The sequence below is a fragment of the Adiantum capillus-veneris genome, chromosome 27 (genome assembly GCF_014529385.1).
Source record: "Adiantum capillus-veneris isolate H3 chromosome 27, ASM1452938v2, whole genome shotgun sequence".
Lineage (NCBI taxonomy): Eukaryota > Viridiplantae > Streptophyta > Polypodiopsida > Polypodiales > Pteridaceae > Adiantum > Adiantum capillus-veneris.
The window spans coordinates 41,722,383-41,742,620 of record NC_140957.1 but is presented as its reverse complement, the minus strand read 5'-3'; the positions used below and the strand labels follow the sequence as shown (position 1 = coordinate 41,742,620).

At 39.9% G+C, this 20,238-nt stretch overlaps 1 pseudogene; it reads right to left on the bottom strand.

Annotated features, from left to right (window-relative positions):
- Positions 1–4,186: 4,186 nt before the first annotated feature.
- Positions 4,187–4,538, bottom strand: LOC147421838 (uncharacterized; annotated as a pseudogene).
- Between the last annotated feature and the right edge of the window lie 15,700 nt (positions 4,539–20,238).

Below are 20,238 nucleotides of genomic sequence, written 5' to 3'. Positions count from 1 at the left end.
GAAAACTCCACAAGACCAGAGTCAATGGATGGAGATTAAAGCCCTACTTTCAACGTATCAATCCGTTGATAGGCAGTCATCTGCCTACATCGTCTAAGCTCCAAATTGACATGGCTCCCTTTGGCTTGGCAAATGTTCCACCTATTTTTAAAGCTTTGATGTGCAAAGAAGAACCAGCCTTGGAATCTGAACATACCCAAGGCAACCCTCCCATCTCCGATTTATGGGATTGAGGTAATGAAAAGCAGGTCTAATGGAGTAAAAGAGTGCATGACACTCCTCCTATTGAAAAAAAAAAAGTGGAAAAGGAAAAATGACAAAAAAAAGAGAAAAAAAACAAGAAAAAGAAGCAACACCGTCCCCCTAAAGATATGAATATCTCTAATCTTGGGGGAGGGCTAATATGAGTGGCATAAAATGGTAACCATCTTTTTGCAACATTTGTCAGCCTACTCAACGTCCTCTTCCTCATATGTGTATATATTTTTCTACACTATTAAGTTATCTAGAGTAAATTCCCCCTCTTCGTTTAACCTTTGTGGCGACACATACATTATACTCTTCCCAAAAATGTCACCTTAGTCATATATTTATATTACCACCCTTTTCTTTTTTTCTTTTTAAATAGAATAAGCATACAATAACCAACTATATACCCCCAAACATTCTTACCTCTTGTGAATTAGCAGTAGAAAAATAATATATCCATCTTCCACCCCATATAGATAAATTCCCATGGAAATCAACTCTCCACTTGTCTTTACCAAAGATTATGGTCCCTCTCTACAAGTCTTCTATGCCCCCTACATAGGTGGCCCAATATCTCTTAAGAATATACATATAGTTTCTCTCCTTTCAAAAATACTCCAATTGTATATTCCTTTCACAAGCAAATAATATTGGGCCCTCCTCTATTTGTTCAAGCATCATAGCCTTTTGAAAAAGCATGATTCCCCTTGGATGCATACAAGCAAAGGGCCCATACAAGAAGACTTGGAAGCAAAAGGTTCCCTAGCCTAGTGTGGACCTTCCAAACCGAATTCCTTGGTGCATGGGTGTGAAGAATAGTCCAAATTCATATCAAACATGTTGAGAAGGTCAATTTTGCCTTTTGAAGCATGTCATTCCGAGCTACAGGTAAAAAGTTATGGTCAAAATAGTGTAAATCTGTCAGATTCGCAGCAAAAGGGAACTGTAAATCAAGTAAATCAAGAGGGTGAGATCTTATTTTTCCCCTACTCATCTTCTAGAAGAGCAATGAGTATTCAAGGTCGCTTGCATGTGATGGGACCAACCTAAAGATGCTTTCTAAATGCCAAGACAGACAAGTTGAGATACCCCGCAGGAGCCACCCGTAGGGCCTCATGGTGGGGCCCACCTACATTATGCACCCCTATGGAGCCTTCACGGTCTAAAATGATATTTTTGGTGAATAAATAGTCCCTTTTATGTCCAATATTCAATGAGTGGTCAAAGGACACTTAATTAGGTCTAATCACTTACTCTAATTAAGTGTAGCATAATCCCACTCCTACACAACTATAAATAGCCCCCCTTGGAGAGACTCAAGGACACACACCTATATTTTCAACTTCATGTTGTTTCTTGATCAATAGTAGAGAAAACCCCAACCCTCCCTCTTTCACATCCTCCCTCCTAACCCTCCTCTTTGGAGGAAGTGCAACTCTATTCTCCACTCTTTCCATTCTACAATCTCTTACTCCATCAACCCAATAAATCATTTGTAGCACCTCAATAACTTGTAAATACATCATGATCTCTCTCATGGTTATGTTAATGATCATGAAATCATCTTCAAAACTTTCAAGTGTCGTAATTGGTGATGGTTAGCCAGCGTCTGTCCTCCCCTTAAAAGGTGTGCGAGAAATCAAGTAAGTGTTCTATTCTCAATTTACCATTGGTTTGTTTCTCCACACTTATTCAATTGGTCTAAAGAAATTTCTCACTCCAACTCTCTTTTGCTTCATTACATATGCATGTGGCTACCTCTCATGGTGATTTTATTTGTGTCACGGCATTGCATAGATGGAGATGAGCTCTCTATGCAAAGTGTGTTAGTTTGATGTAAGTGATTCGCTTGTGTGTTTGAGAGGCAAGTCTTGTGTGCATGATTTTTTGATGAGTTCTTGAGAGAGGAAGAGTTTGGATGTACTATGGGTATTCTTATGGGGAGAAGGTGAATGCTATTCCACAAATTGCATATTTCATTTTGATGCACGGCATTGGGTTGCATAATCCTTGATGGTGTTCAAGTGTCCAAAGTGTATATAGAGTAAGGGGGTTTTCAAAGTGTGTTGCTTGAGTGGGTGAGTGCAAGTGTTATTTTGATTGGTTTCCTTCTCCACTCCCAAAAGAAGGTGGTGCCCCAAGTAGTGTGCGTACCTACCTCTTTACGAACATTTTGTGAGGGTAGGCCCATTGATTTGGGTTTAGAGGCCCCATTTTAAAAAGCTCGCCCTCAGTACATTCGGCTCATGATCATCCCCATGGTCATTTTCTGATCTCATAGCATCCCCTTTATCACAATTTTCATCATATACATGTATCCCACAAAGATCTACATCAAGATCAAGAAGACTTTGATCATAAACCTCATCGTCAGTACATGTAGAGGATGCACTAGAAGAACTGTCACACATGTCATAATTGGATGGCGATAAATCTTGATGCATAGATGGTTCATCATCAATTTCCATCACCTTACATGTTTTCATATCATATCTAATCCTCTTCTCTTTAGGCCTGTCCACAAAGAGGTCAATACATCCCATGTACCAGTCGTGTCGTGACCTCATTGCAATCAACCAAGGTCTACCCAATATAACCGGATATGCCCCAAGCTTTGCAGGCATCACATGAATGTCCATGACAGCCCTTTGACCCAAAACATTAAGCTCCAAGTCATGAATAACTCCCAAGCATTTCACTCTACTACTATTTGCCATCTTCACACTGAACAAGGATTTGCCTGTGAGCTGCAATCCCAATTGCTGCATTGTTTCCTCTGTCATAACGCACACTTGGGCTCCACCATCCGTGTACGCCTTATTCACCCTCCTTCCATGTATCCAAGCATCAACCACAGGAAAAATATCAGTAACTTTATGAAGCTGCACTACATGTGCATTGCGTGTCTTTACCTTCACCCTTCTAACACCAGCTAGTTTATGCCAGTGCCTTCTCATACTTGAGATCAAATGCAAGAGTTTCCCATATGATATGTCGGCCCTCTTGTTCTTCAAGTCTTCTAAGAGATTGTATGTTGATTGACCCTTCCCAAGCTGAAAATCATCCATGCCTATCTTCCTTCTTCTTGCCCTTACCTTTGCCTACTTACTACTTTCAGCCTCTTCCATAGGTGCCTTGCCTTTATCTACATCTCTCCTTGGCTTTTTCCTTGCTCTTTTCTCTTTGAAAAGGCCTTCACTCCCTGATTTTTGTGCCCTTGTTCTCTTATTTTCAAAGACATCAACCTCATCATCTTCATCTCCCTCCTCAACTGCCTCCAAAATTCCTACGTTAAATTGCGGAGGTGCTTGAGCTTGATTTTGTCCCTGTTGTTGTGCAAGTTCTTGACCTTGGAGAGGTTTCACATTTCCATTTACATTTCCTTCATTACCTATTTGTCTTTGTATGATAGGATATATACCTTCTGGATCTCTCCTTGGTTGATTGCAATTGGGCGATATATGCCCTCTCTTCCCACAATTGTAACACATCACATTATCACCTCTATTCCTTTGAGGCCGTTCTCCTTGAGGTCTTCTTACTTGTTGTTGGATAGCTTGCATAGCAAGGTTGAGGTTTCCTATTTGCTCTATCAATCTTTGAATGTTTTGGTGAAAGGATTCCTGTCCTCTATTGTTCACTCTTGGAGCTTCTACATGGATTTCCCTTTCAACATTCATATCCAAAGGCAAAAGCTCGACCACATTATTTGTTGATACATAACCATCCCTTTGATGTACATTTGCTTCTCTTCACCTATTTTCCATTTCATGCCTTCTCACCTTCTTTCTCCATTGCTCTCTAGCAACCTTTACTGCCTCATTGTAGGTCCCTGGGTCCTTGATCTCCACCTCGTCTCTAATGCTTTGATGTAAGACAACCACAAACCTATCTTTCTTCAAGAAATCAGGGGGCATTTGATTCTCTTCAAGTCCCTTTATGATCTTTCTCCAACAAGCTTCAAACCTGTTTATGTGCACATTGATGTCTTCATGTTCTCCTTGTTGCAGCTTGCTTAGCTCTCTCCACAAATACTCAGGATCATCCTCCTTCTCAAACTCTTCTCTCAAGGCATGAGACATAAGATTCCAATCTCCCTTTACACCACCTTCAAGCCTATCTTCATACCATTCACGTGCTTCACCTTCAAGTAGAAAACTCACCAAACGTACCTTGAATGCACCATCGTCCCTATTGCTCTTCAATGCAATCAATTTGATCCTTCGGATGAACTTGTCCACATCTTCTCCTTTCCCACCCTTGAAGACTTCATACCCATCTCCCGCCATAGGCCATGAGTTGATCTTAAAATGGATGCCAATCTGTAAATCAAAACCCTGTTAGAAGGATTCTCTTCTCCTGAATGGGGGCACCAGTTTATGTGAAGGATTGGGGGGCTGGCCTCTACAACACCTCAAACCAACACCAAGAAAAGAGTATGAAGGGTATAGCTCTCTTGAGATAATATGGTCTGATCTTCTCTCACTAATTTTCTCAATTTCACACACACTCAACCTCGACTAGCCTCGACTAGCTCCGACTAGCTTCCCTCTACACCGCTACAACTCCCACTACACTCCATTGCACTCAAAGACACCAAGGAAGCAATAAAATCAAGGAAAAAAGTGAGAAAAAAACCATGGAAATCTCTGCACTTTTGACCATAACTCAAAGAGCTTCACTTCTTTTCAAACGCCCTTCCATGTGCTAGTAGGGCTTCCATAGGCGCTCCCATATATACACATAGCTTGACCAAAACCCACTCAAATCAAGCTTAATTTGAAAATCCACAAATTTCAGAAAAAAAAATCAAGAAAGGTGATGGAAAACTTGGGGGAAACCTTGCCCTTTGATATATGTACAAGCAAGGCATTGCAGCACATAGTTTACCCTCGACTAGCTGCACCATAAGGAGCTGCACACACCATAGCCACCATACCTCAAAACAAGATGAAGAGAGGTCAATATGCAGAGCTAAGCACCCACTTTCATCAGCCCATTGAGGAGAGACATACTCTCAACTCACCACATCGGGCCCTCGACTAGCAAGACAGGCTGCTCTACTCCCAAACGCCTCTATCCCTCACGGCAATGAGGGCTTCTTGCTGCTAGATCGTCCTCTATCATATCCCCCACTCACTCACGACCTCAAGCTGATAAAAACTCAGTTTTGTTCATATTTTTCAAGTACTAAGTGACTCTTTCAAGTCTCAACACGTCTATGTACAAAAACAGCAAAACTATGCACCCTGCACAACTGGCCCGCATGCGTAGAGACAGCTGGCACACACCGCCTTTGTACACTTTGTACAAGCATGATTTATTTACATATAAGGGGACCCAAAATCATTAGAAAAACCTTTCCAAAGTCTTTGGGGTGGCTTGCATCATTCCGTAAAAACACATCACAACGGGAATGAGCAATCTGAATGGAAAAGGAAAAGCTCCCATGGACGAGCAAGCACCAGCCATCTCAGGAGCGATTGATGAAGAAATGAAAGAGGTAGGTCACAATTTTATTCAAGTCTTTTAATTTAACATTGCACATGTTTAGCTAGGAAAGAACATATCCCTAAACATTTTGGAGAAATCCGACGGAAACCTCGGCATTTGAATTCAATTGTATATTAAATTCTAAGTAGGAAAGAATGGTTGATGGATATACTGTTTGAAATAGGAAAGAATGTCTGCTAGGGAAAATTTAGCTCGGCATGTTCATTTCTATTTCCAATGTTGATACTAGTCCGAACCCCCTCCTGATCACAGGGGGCAGAGTTCTTGGTTAAGGGCTCTTGAATCCACACCTGCTGGTTAAGCGGTGGATACCCACGTTTGTTGGTTAAGCGGTGGGAACCCACGTCTTGCTTTCTATGAGGTGGGAATATCCATGTTGTGCGTTCTATGCAGTGGACATACCTAGTTGTATGGGTAGCTAGGCGACAACGGGAGGAGTAAACTCTCACTGGAGGGGGAATGTTGTACCTCCAGAACATTGGAATTTAAATGAATAAGTTTGAGTATAATTTTTACTAGAGTTACTGTCTTGGTGTTGCTTTGCAATACTGATTGAAGGGGTGTTTTAACGAACCTTGTGAATCGAAATCTAATCAAGGAATTTATATGTTGAACAACCTTGTGGTAGTAATTAGGACACACAAGGAAGTGTGAGTGTGGGGGTGAAAAGTGGGGGCTTGACTCAGGTTGCCAATGCCTATGAGAAGGGTGGTCCCGATTGGTCGGGAACTCTCTATCCCCATAGTGTTTAAATCGACACTAGTAATACTCATTGCCCCTAGAGCGGCGAAGGCTCAAGTGTACGTGCCTCTGAAACAGGGGAAAAAGGCACTCGGGATTTCTCCCTTGTTGGAAGGTGGGTCTTAGGATCGCTAGATAGGTTAAGTACACTTCCCCTACGAGGTGGAGCTAGATCTCATTGCTAGTAGGCTCGAACTCGACTCACTTTGTGATGAGAGATCATCCGCTAGTTAAACCCTGAACCAATTTGTTTGCCTCCACTATAGATCTAGTGGCCACCAGGTTTACCATCAGATCCGCCGTTTGAGATGGCGGGGTGGGGACCTCACACAGCATGAACATACAGGTTTGCCTGATTTCCTTCACCTCTAACCTCTTGAGTTGTGGTAACTTAAGGTCTTCCTTGAGGTCTTTGATTTCCTTCTCCTCCTGGACGAGGTTGACGGTTAACATTTCCATTCTTGTTATTGTTAACAAGCGGTCCATTCTGAACAAAAAGTGGATTTCTTGGTCTAAAATTCCCTTGGTTTGAGGTTCTCTAGTTTTGTTGATTGAAGTTTTTAAATTTCTGATGGTATGGGTCTAAAATTTCCGAAGTTCCAATTCAAATGAAGTTTCTATGTTCATAATTGTCCACCAATCCTTTGAAGCTTGAATTGTTAAATGGACAATCCTTGGATTGATGACCAGGATGAAGACAAGTGTAGCACAAATGATCCTGTCTGGATTTCATATGTAATAAGTTCTCTCTTCTTTGTTGTGGATTTCCAGCCTTTGTTCCTCCTCGGGACGAGGCTTTTTTATTTCACAAACAAGAATAGGTTCTGGTTTCCTCTTACCAGTAGTAGATAACTCTATTTCAATGGGTTTGCCTGCATCAAGAACATCTGCAAAAGTGGTAAGACGAAGACTCTAGAGTCTAGTTTTCCTAGGATTATGTAACCCTGGCACGAATCGAGCTACTTTGACCTCTTGAGTCATCCTTACTAAAGCATACTTGACAAGGGCTAAGAAATGGTGATAGTATGATTCTAGATCTTTGGTTCCTTGAGTACATTCAAGAAACTCATTTATACGGTTATAATGATAGACTTTGCTCTGATAGTTCTTCTTGAGCTGGGATTGAAGGTAATCCAGGTTGCAGCATTAGGGTCTCCACCAATGCTTGGCTATTTTCTCTAGTTTGAACTTAGCGATGATAGCTTTGTTTATTGCCGATGAATGAGCCATATCAAAGTAGTCATCCATGCACTCAATCCAATCTTCAAGAACTTTGCCTATAGCTTTGTCTTCCCCACTAAAATTTCTTGGTTGAGACTTGTGAAGCATAGCATATTGATGTCTCTATCAATGCGGTATGTTGAGGTACAATAGGCACATTTGCATTAGCAGCAGTCGCATTTCCTCTAGGAGGCATGGTAAGTTACTACACCATATCAACCAAGGTCACACTTAGTAAAATATTCTAACCTACTCGAATTAAATCAAATAGAATAGATAGTTGAAGATAAGATGAGTGAGAAATAGGAGAAAAAATAACAAATAAATTAATCCAACTTCTATGTCACAAAACTTTGGGGTTCCAAAAAGTCTACAAGTGTCTTGAAATTTTCTAAATAAATCCTAATGGCTCTGACATAATGCCCTTGGTAATACCCATTGTGACATCCTTCCACCAATGGAGTATATTTGTCCCATTCCTTGAGTATATTGGATGGGTGATCCCCAATAATTCTTTTTGATCTTTGGTTGGAACATTTCTTTGCTGGTGTGTGAGTCATAGCATTTCTCTTCCACAACATCCATGATGTCAGCCACGATCAGCTTATCGACTCTCATCTGTCGTTTCACGATCATATTTACTGCTTCTGTGACTATCTTCCAGTTGGATGTTAAGCCCAATTCTCCTGTTGAATCCTCCAGCAACTACGCTAGACTCTTCTGAAGTCGTGGATCAGTAGCTTGAATGAACAGTTCAACCTTCTGATCTTTCATTGAACGTTGCTCTGTCAAGGACAATTGCTCAAATTTCCATAATAATTCTCGTGCAGATATATTTTTGTTCTTCTTCTGCACCCACTTCATAAACCTTTTTTGGTTACCCTTTGCAAATCCTCAAGGAAGTATTCCTCCTAAAGCGCCTTCTTGAAATCCTGCCAATTCGGGCCTTGAACCTCCCTTAATTTCTTTTATTTGGCTCCTAAGTTCCGGCTTCGCAGTTAAATGGAATCCTTCCACTTCATTCTAATCATTGATTCCATTATTTTCCATTGCCTGATCGTAGATATTGCAAAACTTTTTTATATCCCGGCCTTCAAATTGATGTAGTTTCTCGATAACTGTGTGTCAAGCTTTACGGATCCTCTCTTGCAAATTATACTGCTATTGGGCAGCCTGTTGTTGTTGCATGTAAGCAACAAACTGCTGCATCATTTTTTGCATGGCTGCCGCTTGCGGTGTTGACATCTTTCTCCACAACACTGATCACCCCGGCTCGTTTCGCGTTGGGTTCACCAAGAATGTCAGGGGATAAGTATTCGAAAGGTGAGTTGGGAAGGCACCGGGCTCTTGGCTGTGAGAGGTGCGGGGAAAAGAGTTGCAACAGACACAATTAATAGGAACAGAGCTCACAATAGATAGTTTAGCTTAAGCCTTATAAACATCAGCAACCTGCTTAATCAAATGTTAATGGAAACGTTTATGCACTTTACAATGTTTAACCTATCTTAATCTAGGTGCTAATCAAGACAATCAGTAAAGAACTGACTTGGACTGTCTTCTGCCTTCAGCTTCCAAAGCCTTGGGTGGTCCGATCCAGTTTATGATTACCAGATTAATTCCGAGTTAACGGCTTGGAGATTATGGCTTGGAGAGCTTAAGATTATGGCTTAGGCGAGATTAGGATTGGGCTTGGGTTAAGAGTTTAAGATTAGGCACGGATTAAGGAAGCTTCATGAAATCTGGCTTAACCTGGCTTGGCTTAAGTGGGCTTATGATAAACCGACTTAGGCTTGATTAATGAGATTATGATTAATGAAATCGAATTTAGGATTGGTTTGGCTTGAGATTGAGGCTTTGGTTGTGTAAGGAGCTTATGATTAGGCTTGGATTAGCATAGGAAAGCTTAATGGAAAATGAGTTTAGGCTTAGCTTGGCTTAAGAGCTTATGATAATCAGACAACATAGCTTAAGATTATGAGCTTAGGAAATAAATCCCGCTTAATTGCTTGCTTAAGAGCTTTTTATGAAATCCTACTTATGTCTTGCTCTTAGAGAGCACTCAAAAAAGATGAGGAGAGATGAAAAAAAAACCCAAGACCTAGCCCCTTTTCTTTTTTATAAGTTGCATGAGCTAATTTCTTGCTAAAAGGGGCCTACCCATTAGCGATGTCGCTAATGGGTACCCCTTCCATGATGTGGCAGGCGGGTAGATGACCGGCACATAACGCGTCCGAACTAGCGTCGAAAGGCTTCGTGCTGCCATGATGAGCATTTCTCGTCTCTTGGGTGGCTCCATCCGAGCAAGGCACAGCCCGTTGCCTCTTCTTCTTCTCCTTCCTACACTCGTCACCTGAGTTGCCCTCCATTTAGGTTATTAAAAGGCCCTTGTTTCCTTGTAAGGGCACCACACTTGGCATACATGCTGGCCAAGCTTGCTAAGCTTCTCCAAATTAGCGGCCTTCGGGCACTGTAAGGGATGACTTTCCGGCCAAGCTTGCTAAGCTTCTCCATTGGCAGCCTTCGCGCATTGTCAGGGATGGCATGCCGGCGAAAACAAAGTTGGTCATGACTTCAATTCCAACATTTCCGACTAGCAATATCACTTTGTTGCCCGTTTTGGTGCTTTGAATGGCATCATAGCTTCCAAGGTGCAAGTATCAGTGTCCATCAAGGCTAGGCATTAGATATATTATAAAAAATGCTTCTGCATCGGCCCAAATTTGGCATACATATCAGGCACCACACTACATTAAGCCAGATGAATTTGACTGATCAAGGCGACCAAAGCGGTTCGGAACAGGCCCCCGGCAATACTTAAGCTGGCCATATCTTGCCAACCGAAACCCCGGCTGACGAACTAGAAAGACCGACATGCTCTTCGAAGTGAGCACTTCAGACCCATGCATTCCTTTCATCTTTGACCTTTTATCAGCAGGTGATCAATCCGGTACAGATCTACTACTGACTCAACTTAAAACTGTCATAACTTCTTATCCGTAGCTTCGATTGACGAGCCGTAAAGACATGCACGTAGAGCCCTTTAAGTACTTCAACTTTGATTAATGAAATCCTAGATATGACCACTTCAAGCATACTCACTGTTTATCATTACTAAAACATATTTTGGTCATTAGAGCCCCATCTGGTACACTTTTAGCTTAAAAATTGGCTTGTTAGCAAGCCCTTATAACTGCTGAATAATTATGTAGGATTCAAATACACCTGATTGGCATCCCTTTGCTCATTTTCCTGTCATGGAAGCGGAGCAGCACAACAGCAGGAGACCAAAAATGTATATAGTGTTTCTAGGGAGATACAAAAATACGAAAGGGTCCTATGAACCAATTTTTGGTTCCTACAACCGAGGTCCTACCCCTAAATTTGTTCACATCTCAAGTATCATAGTATAGCACTTTAACTTGTGCATTGAAATTCACGTCTTTCTTTTCGTACCATTTCTCTTCTCGTGATACATCCGTGGGTGGTAATCCATTAAAGTAGTTTATATGAGCATGCCGTTCATTTACATCACCTCTGTAGAAATATCTACTCAAGTTTACTTCCATTGGTTGTGCTTGGGAAAAAGTCACTAATGCACCTTGGCTGCTTGTAGTCATCAAAGGTAATGGTGACATTGTGAGGGTTGTATTTGAGAATAGGTCCATAGACTCTATTGAACCAATCTTGGTGTACATAATAGATTTGGTTGCCGCCATTTGACTTCTTCCATACTCTGATTATGACCTTCTCACAAATGCCATATCTTTAGTTTAGCATAAGGGCCTTCTTACTAAGTATGAGTTCATGACTCGATATGTCCAAGAGGGAGCATAAGTTAAGGTAAAGAACATATCCTTGCACTTTAACGTCACCCTCTTGGATCTTTCCCTTTACCCACAGTTGTGGTTTGTTCATAAACCTATCAGGCACTTGTGTTTGATGTTCAGAATGAGACTCAACATATCACTCCCATTCTACATAAGTGTTCGATACAAGGTAGTCTCTAGTCCCCTTTCAAACTCGAACCACTTTAATTTCCCAATGGAGACTGAATCCAAACGCATGATTGAAAAAGACTCTTATTGCAAAGTCGCTCGGGAATTCATCTAGACAATTAAGAAGATCCATCTAAAACAAGATAAGGAGAGAGAAAACTTAGTACATGCGAACCAAAACTGAGTCTATGCTTCTTTTATTCTTCAAATTTTTATTTTTATGAATTTTTTACAATATTATGGGTGTCTTGGAGCTAATTCTCTAAATATTCTTTTAACCCTCATGACAAGGTTTTTTCTCAGACCTCCCACACAACAATGTGCTCTATAGTTATCCTCTAGCTTTTCTTTTCCTATGACAGTTGCAAGAGATTCAAACTTCTTAGCAACGTCGGCAATCCTTAACATTTGAGAGCGCATTGCCAAGTAGTAGAACATGTCTTCTAGGCCTAACCATATTCTGATATTCTGAGTTGAAGTAGCCTGAGGTTGGCAAACCAATCCCTTGGACTGTCGTCAATATAGATGAAGAATTGATGGAAGGGTTCTTGGTGATGGGTAAGGTAACTATGGTCAACACTCTTCCAAAATGTTGTGCTTTTTGGCATGCCAAAGACTTTGGTCTTGATTGCTAAGTAAAAGAGTTCCAGTTAATCCCTTGACAACCGTGTCGCCATATGGTTGAACACTATGGCCAAAACCTCATTCCCGTGGCTAAAGCATTTAGACGTCACTATGGGAGTCATTTGTTACTACAAAATAAACATTTAAAGAAGTTACAATGCTGTTATTGAACCCTCAACCACTTCACCATAACTCAAACTAAACACTTCCACTCAAGATGACAAGTCAAACAAGTATCACCAACCAATGTCACTTACAGATGCATTATGAATACAATATCCTTTCTCAAATAGCATGCATAAATATGTAACATTTAATGGCCTAGTAACTTGTGTGTAGCGGAAAATAGCATGAACACAGTGAGCATTTCATTAGAATAGATTCCTAATGAGATTAACAAGAGTGCTTGGGTGGAGAAAGCAAAAAAAAGCATAACACCTAGTTAGATAGTATGAACAATACTTCAAAAGAGAGAGAAATTAAGCACTTGACAGTAGTTGAGGACCGGATTTGCATGGAGCCGGTCCCCCCTCCAAAAGGCTTTGTATCATGGTTTCTCCCATCAAGACAGACATTTTACAATACAATTTCTTGTGTTCCTTCAATACTAGCTAGTGCAATGACGATGGAAACTTCATGCACTAAGCAAAACACTTATCAAACACAACATCAATTCCCTCACGGTCTCAGACCCAAGACCTCACACATCTTCGAAGATGGTGAGAGCTAGCGGGGTATGAGAGTAGATTGAGAGGAAGGAGTATTCTTACGATAAAGATGTACATCTCCTCACATAATCACTCATATTAGCCTATATAGCTTAGCTTAGTGATTAGCATGGTACAAGAGATGAGCATGCATTGAAGCTTGGCTCTTGGTTGGATTTGCATCACAAAGCCAAGAGTTGTTAGTGTAGGCCTCCCTTATCACAAGCTTAGAGTAGGTGATAAGCTTTCCATTAAAGCTTGAGAAGGAGAGAGAGTCTTCTTTGCTTCACACATGAGGTTGTGTGAGTGTGTGTGTGTGTGATAATGCCTTGCAAAAATCAGCCCGCTCTGTCTCTCTCTTGGTTGACCCCGTTGCTAAATGCTCATGCTACAGCCCTATTGGACCTCCCCAAGCCTAGCCAATGGAAATTAAGCAACATAAGTGATAGCCTTCTGACATGTGTCCCCCTTTCCCCTTTTGTGAGAGATTTAGGTAATTAATAAATGCAACTAAACTCTCATTGGACCCCTTTGCCTCCTGGTCAATAGGAATCAGGCAAGCCATTGGGCTGATGAATGCTCATTATCCCCTTGGGAGAATGTCCAATAGTCTTCTAGAGAGCTTAATTCTCATTGGTCCACCTCCATGGCCATCCAATAGGATCTGAGTACACATTGTGGGCATCTGGCCTAGGGAGTTGACATGTGTCCCTCTTTCCCCTTGTGTACAAATGAAGCTTGTGAGTGTGTGTGGGTGTTTCTCTCTCATCCCCTACTTCTTGGGCTCGCCCCCTCCTATGTAGGGCTTGACAAAGACTTTTTGGGACACACACAAAGCATCCAATTCCCCTAATGTTTGACCTTTGGACACAACCTTTGAATTTTGGTGTTAGCAACAAGCTAGCACGGACACCATTTTTTGGAGTTCTCCTTGTAAAACAATTATTATTTTGATAAATCAGGAATATTGTAACTCCTATTTTCTTGGTAAACTTTGTAATTAATGAGCCAGGGCTACAAGCTTCTAGATTGTATTAACGAGTCAATTCCTAGCTGTGATAGAACTCCAGATTATTACTTTTGACCACCCAAAAACCTTGGCTAAGGTATAAACGTCAATTTTTGTAAGTATTTTACAAGTTTTTGGATAAGAAATACACACCGTGAGCTAACGGCACTCACTTCTCTCCATCTCGCGCTTCCTACTCCCTCTCCAGTTGTCACATTGCGAATGCTTTTTTGCATTGCAACCGCAGGTAAGATCTCTACGCATTGACGTAAGCCATCCACCGTATTTCGTAGCTTTTGGTCACCGACCCGTGGCCTAATTTTATCATAAATTAGGAATTTACACTTTTAAATCAAAAACTAAGCATAGGTGGGGTATTGGGGCATCATTGCTAAGCATTTAGATGCATTCTGGGTCGAAAACGACTAGGTCAAAAATCCACTACTGTTAATAATCGCGATTTTGGAACTTGACCTAAAGTGGGGTTTGAGGCCATAGGCATGTGTGCTTAGGTCTTGTAAACTTTTCCTAGAAGTTTCGTTACGTTTGGATGTCATTTGATGTTGTAACGGATGTGATTTGCTTGCCGATGAGCGATTGGCTTTTAGTGATTTCAGTCACTTGAGTGTAGCATGAGTTAAATGCAAGTTGTTAGTTGTTTTCCAAGAGATTGACAACCTCTTGTAGCCTCTATGCACTAGTTGAGTGAGCTTCATCCCATGGTTTAACAAATTAATCGTGGTTCTCGCTAATACTACAATAAGATAGGATGGTGAGGTTAGACATGCGTCCCACATTTGGCGCCGCTTCCGAAGATTGAAGAGACCTAAACTACGGAAAAACATGCGCGCCTTGTGTAGTTGTCCTTTAACTTCCTCTAGGTTTGCCTAGATTTCAAAAGTTTCTTTTAGAATCGCATAGCTTAAGATTGTCGTCTTTTGCTGTGTAGAGGTAGCTTGGAAGTAATTGTACTTGTTGAGTACCTTTAGGACTGTAGGATTGTAGATTTAGATTAGGATTTGGAGAATGATTGGTAGACGACACAAGTCTTAAGATCAAGAGTCCAAAAAACATAAAAAACACAAGAGAACGAGTGTTTGTTGACACTTTCCACAACCCCATTGCATGAGAATCTAGGAGTAGGGTAAGTAGGATCCGAGATGGATTTCAGAACATTGCTCTCTTTGAAAGAATCAAGTGTGAGTTGTTATTGGAAGTTGCAGAATTTCAAGTCTACGGCTAGAAATAGCTTGAAAAGACTCGAATTCACTCAATTCGACTGGAAAGTAAGCCTAAGAGTTGTCCAAACCAACGGGTAAGCTCAAAGACACTTCGTGGTGAAAATTTCAAGAAGTTGACCAAAACTCAGATTATTTACTTTTTCTTGACATTTTAGGCCAAATTAAGTTTTGAATTGATTTATAGGCTTAAAAAACATCATAAAAAGACTGTCTTTGAGAAAATTGCAAAAAAGTGCTCATTTCAAGCCTCAAGTTAATAATCACGATTATTAACTTTTTGCTCTAAATTGGCCAAGATTCATATCATTGACTCATTGCATGTGTACAAACAACTTTTGTAAAGGCTCAAAAAATTTGGAGCACTAAACTGGCAAGAATCTGGGTAAAAACTAAAGTTTGTACTGACTTTTTGAATCTTGAGTGTGAATTGAGGAAAAATTTATCCAAACTCGATGAAACTTGATTCATAGGCTTATATTGATGTGATAAACATGTGTATATGCTCAGTTGACCAAAAACTTGTAAAATTTTGGCAAAAGTAAATAATCACGATTATTTACATCTGCCGTGTTTTTGAAATTTTTTGACCAAGTTGGCATACCACTAGCTTTACCATGTTGTAATAAGCCCACAAACCAAATTTGGTAAGATTTGAATCATTGGATTGAAATTTGTGACTAAAATTGCAAAGTTAGTCTACGGACAGATAATTGATGGCCATTTGATCAAAAATTGTCCAAACTTGATGAAAATTGGATGGTGACCTTAACTTAAGGTGCTTAACAGATCTGTGTCAAGGTTGGGGCAAATATTTGCAAAAATTTGTCAAAAGCAAATAATTGTGATTATTTACTTCTGCTTCAAAACTTGTTGATTTTGCAAATTTGAGTATATCACAAGGTCAAGAACATCAAGTAGACTCCACAAATCAATTTTGGTGAAATTTGGACCACAAAAGTGAGACTTAAGCCAGATTCTCGAAATCAGAGTCTGCAGACACGGAACAATGAGTGAACTTGATCAAGTTTTGTCCAAACTTGTTGAAACTTGCCCGAGGGCTTTAACACTAGTTCTGTAATCGGACACTCAAATGTCCTGAGACACTGAAGTGTCCTATTTTTCTAGCAAATTGTCATAATTATTTGGTGAAATTAGAAAAAGAAATTCATTGGTCACGTTCATATCTTAGGTCAGCTATGAGGTGAAGAACATAGACAAATTTTACTTTTGTCAAAATTAATACCACATTAAGATCATAATGATAAGTTTTAAGATGAAAAAATCATATAAATTTAGTGCAATTTTAACAAAAATTTCATAAATTGAGTATAACTTCTCATCAAAATAAGATTTTGCATAGATTTCAAGGTGTATGGACAGAAAAAAACTTATTTTAGCAAGAAATTGAGCTTCATAACCTAGTTATGGGAATAAATTTTTGTTATAATCAAAAGACCAAAATCTTGAAAATGCTGACAAAGAGGAAAATTTTGTTCTTTCAAGGCCTCTTTCATTAACATGATGAGGTTATGGGACAAAACTAAGGTGTATACTGTATCTATAGGTCAATACCCATCAACTAAGCATTTTTCAAGGGTTCAAACTCATAGGCATCTTGTAATTTAAGCTCATTTTAGAAAATTTATAGTGCGTAACTTCTTGCAAAAAAAGCATTGCTATGAAAAACTAATGAAAGTGTGTATAAATCTCCCAATTGTGTCCATATGAGGTATTTGTATACAAATAAGTGAGATGAACAAAAAAATCCAAAAGTGAACTTTATTTTAAAGCTTATCTTTGATAAACATGCACAATTTTTTGGATATGCCATAAATCGCCAAATGTGGCTTGCATAACCATTAAAAATTATCACTTTATGTGATGGAGTCATAGATCTAGTATATATATATAATAAGACATTGTAAATTTAGATGAACTAAATGTTTTTTGTCATTGTTAATTGAATTTGTGAACGTTGCATATTTGACCCACAAGACTTTCTCACTAAGAGTTCCCCCCCCCCCCCCCCCCCCCCCCCGGTGCATTGTATATACGCCCATCACTCTAGGGCTATCTTCTCTTTCTATTGCACACTAAGTAATACACTCTCCGTTGTGTGCCTTGAGGTTCCTTTTTCTTCTGCAAACTGTGTGTGTTTTTCTACAACCCTAATTTCAATAATTGATATCAGAGTAGGTTGCATCCTCCCGGGCTTAGTCTCCAGCAACTCCAGCACACACCTGCTCACTTTCTCTGGTTTTGTGATCTTTAGCAAGCGTTAGAAGGCTGACAAATATTTTGGGAAAGCTTGTAGAGCTTAGCCTGCTCAGATTTTTGATTCAAGCTCATTTTGGCCACCGTTTCCACTACTATAACAGTACTATGCAGGCTATTTCATCATTTTGTGCAGAATTTTTGTCAGTGTCATTTAGTGCATAACAGGTCCCTTGCAATCTTCTACGGTTTATGCTATATAGAACATATTTTTCTTGCTTCATTTCTCCTCTTTTTGAGCAATTTTCACATAAGGTGCAAGCATTCTCCATGGGCGACAACAACACAAATGTTTTCAAGATGTTCATTGTTGAGGACAAATTGGATGTGAACAATTAGCCTATGTGGTCTTATATGATGAAACATGTCCTTGCGTCAAAGGGTGTAAAATTGTACAGGGCATTGATATATATCCTGGTTTTGAGGATTTAGGCCACGTTGAGGATGTTACAGGTTTTGGTGGCAGGGTTTCTACTGCAAGTGCTATTATTCCTACGATTGAGCAAGCTCATTGGGATGTAAAAGATGCATAGGCTCATGCATTGATTCCGTTGTCTATGAATTGCACTATTACTCCCCACATTTATAGAGCAACATTTGCAAAACTAACTTGGGATATTCTCGCTAGTCTTTATACAAGTCGCAATGAGGGTAAAATTGCATTGATGTGTAAAGAGCTGGAGTCGAAGATTATGCATGAGGAAGATGACACGGACACTTTTCTTGCTGGTGTCAAGGATATCAATGAGCAAGTTATTCCTGCAGGTGAAGTCATTTCTGACAGTTCCCTTGTGCAGATTGTTCTTGATGTTTTTCTAGATTCTTAGCAGACTTTTTCTAGTACTTGGAGACTCATGACCCAAGGAAATCCAGAAGTTGTCAAGTTTGATGCATTATGCACATTCCTATTGTAAGAGTAACTTCCCAAAAAAAACACAACTAGATAGCGTGCAGTTGAATAGGCCTTTATTGCTGCTCAAAGAAAAGGTGGTAACAGCAATGTAGCCACTTCTCATGGTTCTTCTGCAAGTGGTAAATCACCTATTTCTAATGCTTCTGCTGGCAAAAATTTGTCTGGGAATTTTGATGAAAAGGGCAAAAAGAAGATGTGTTTCCATTATTCCAAAGGTCATGATCACTTGATCAAGAAGTGTCCTAAGTTGAAGGCAAAAGAGACTGGTTCCACTACAAATGCTGGTTCTACTAAAAATGAAGCTATTATTGAGTCTTCTATGAAAGGTGACTGTGATGTTGATGTTGATGCAGAATGGGCTTTTAGTATAGAGTGCACTTATGACCCTTTTGTGCATGATGCATGTTTGTCAGTTGCTGTGGATTCACATGTGTGTTATTTTCACAGTGGTGCTACAAAGCACATTACCTCACATTGTTATTTGTTTACCTCTCTTGAGTCTGTACCTCATGGGAGTTCTATCACTTGTGCCAACAATGCCTCTTATCCTATTAAAAGGAGTTGGAAAGATTGTGTTGACTATTGCAAATGGCAGTTCTTTCACACTTGTTGATGCACTTTATGTACCTGGGATCAATAACAATATTTTGTCTATATTTACACTTGCTAGACTTGGTCTTGGTGTTAAATTTGTGGATGATAGATGTCCAGTACATGATCTTAGTTTCAGTGTGATGAAATTGTTGCATTTGGCATTTTATGCTTGTATAGGCTCACTTTGTATGACAAGTGTGGGAAAATTTTTGCAAATGCAGTTGTGGATTCTAAGGCTATTTCAAATACAAAACTTTGGCATGCACGTATTGGACATTTGAATGTTTCCAATTTCTTGCATTTGCAAAAATCTGATATAATTGCTTCTTTGCCACCTCTTGAATCACTTGCTAGTCATGTTTGTGAAGGCTATATTTTGGGTAAGGTGCAGTGTTCAAATTTTCCAAAGGATAGTTTAGTTAGGGCCACATGCACATTTCAACTCCATCCTTGGGCAATTACCTTTACTTCATGACTTTCATTGATGACTACTCCAGCCATGCATGGGTATATCCTCTTAAAGAAAAGTCAGAAGTATTTATGTGCTTCAAACAAATTCTGGATATGGCTAAAAATGTCTCGGAGTGTAATATGGACACCCTCCATTCTGATCGAGGGGGGGAGTATATGTCTCATGAATTTAATGCATTTCTAGAAAGTCATGGGATAAAATACCAATATACAAAGCCTTATACGCCTCATCAAAATGGTGTTGCTATGGGAAAACGAGTCACTTACGGAAATGGCATGATTTATGGCCAAAAGTCAAGTTCTGTTGCATTCATTTTGGCTTGAGGCCATCATGTGTGCCACTTATGTACTTAACAGGTGTCCTACAAAAGCTTTACACTCTATGACTCCTTCATAATGAAGCATGGCATGATAGAAAGCCTTCTATTGAGCACATGCGTGTTTTTGGCTATATTTGACATATGCTTTGGTGTCACAAACACAGTGTAAAAGATTGGATGATAAGAATGTCAAATGTATTTTTGTTGGTTATAGTGCTAAAAGCAAAGGTTATAGGTTGTATCACCCACAAAGAAAGTGTATCTTGGTTTCAAGGGATGTTGTGTCTGTGGAAGATTTTATTCAGCCCTTGTTGTCTTGTACTAGAGACAGTAATGTAAGCTCACACGACATTTATGACACTCTG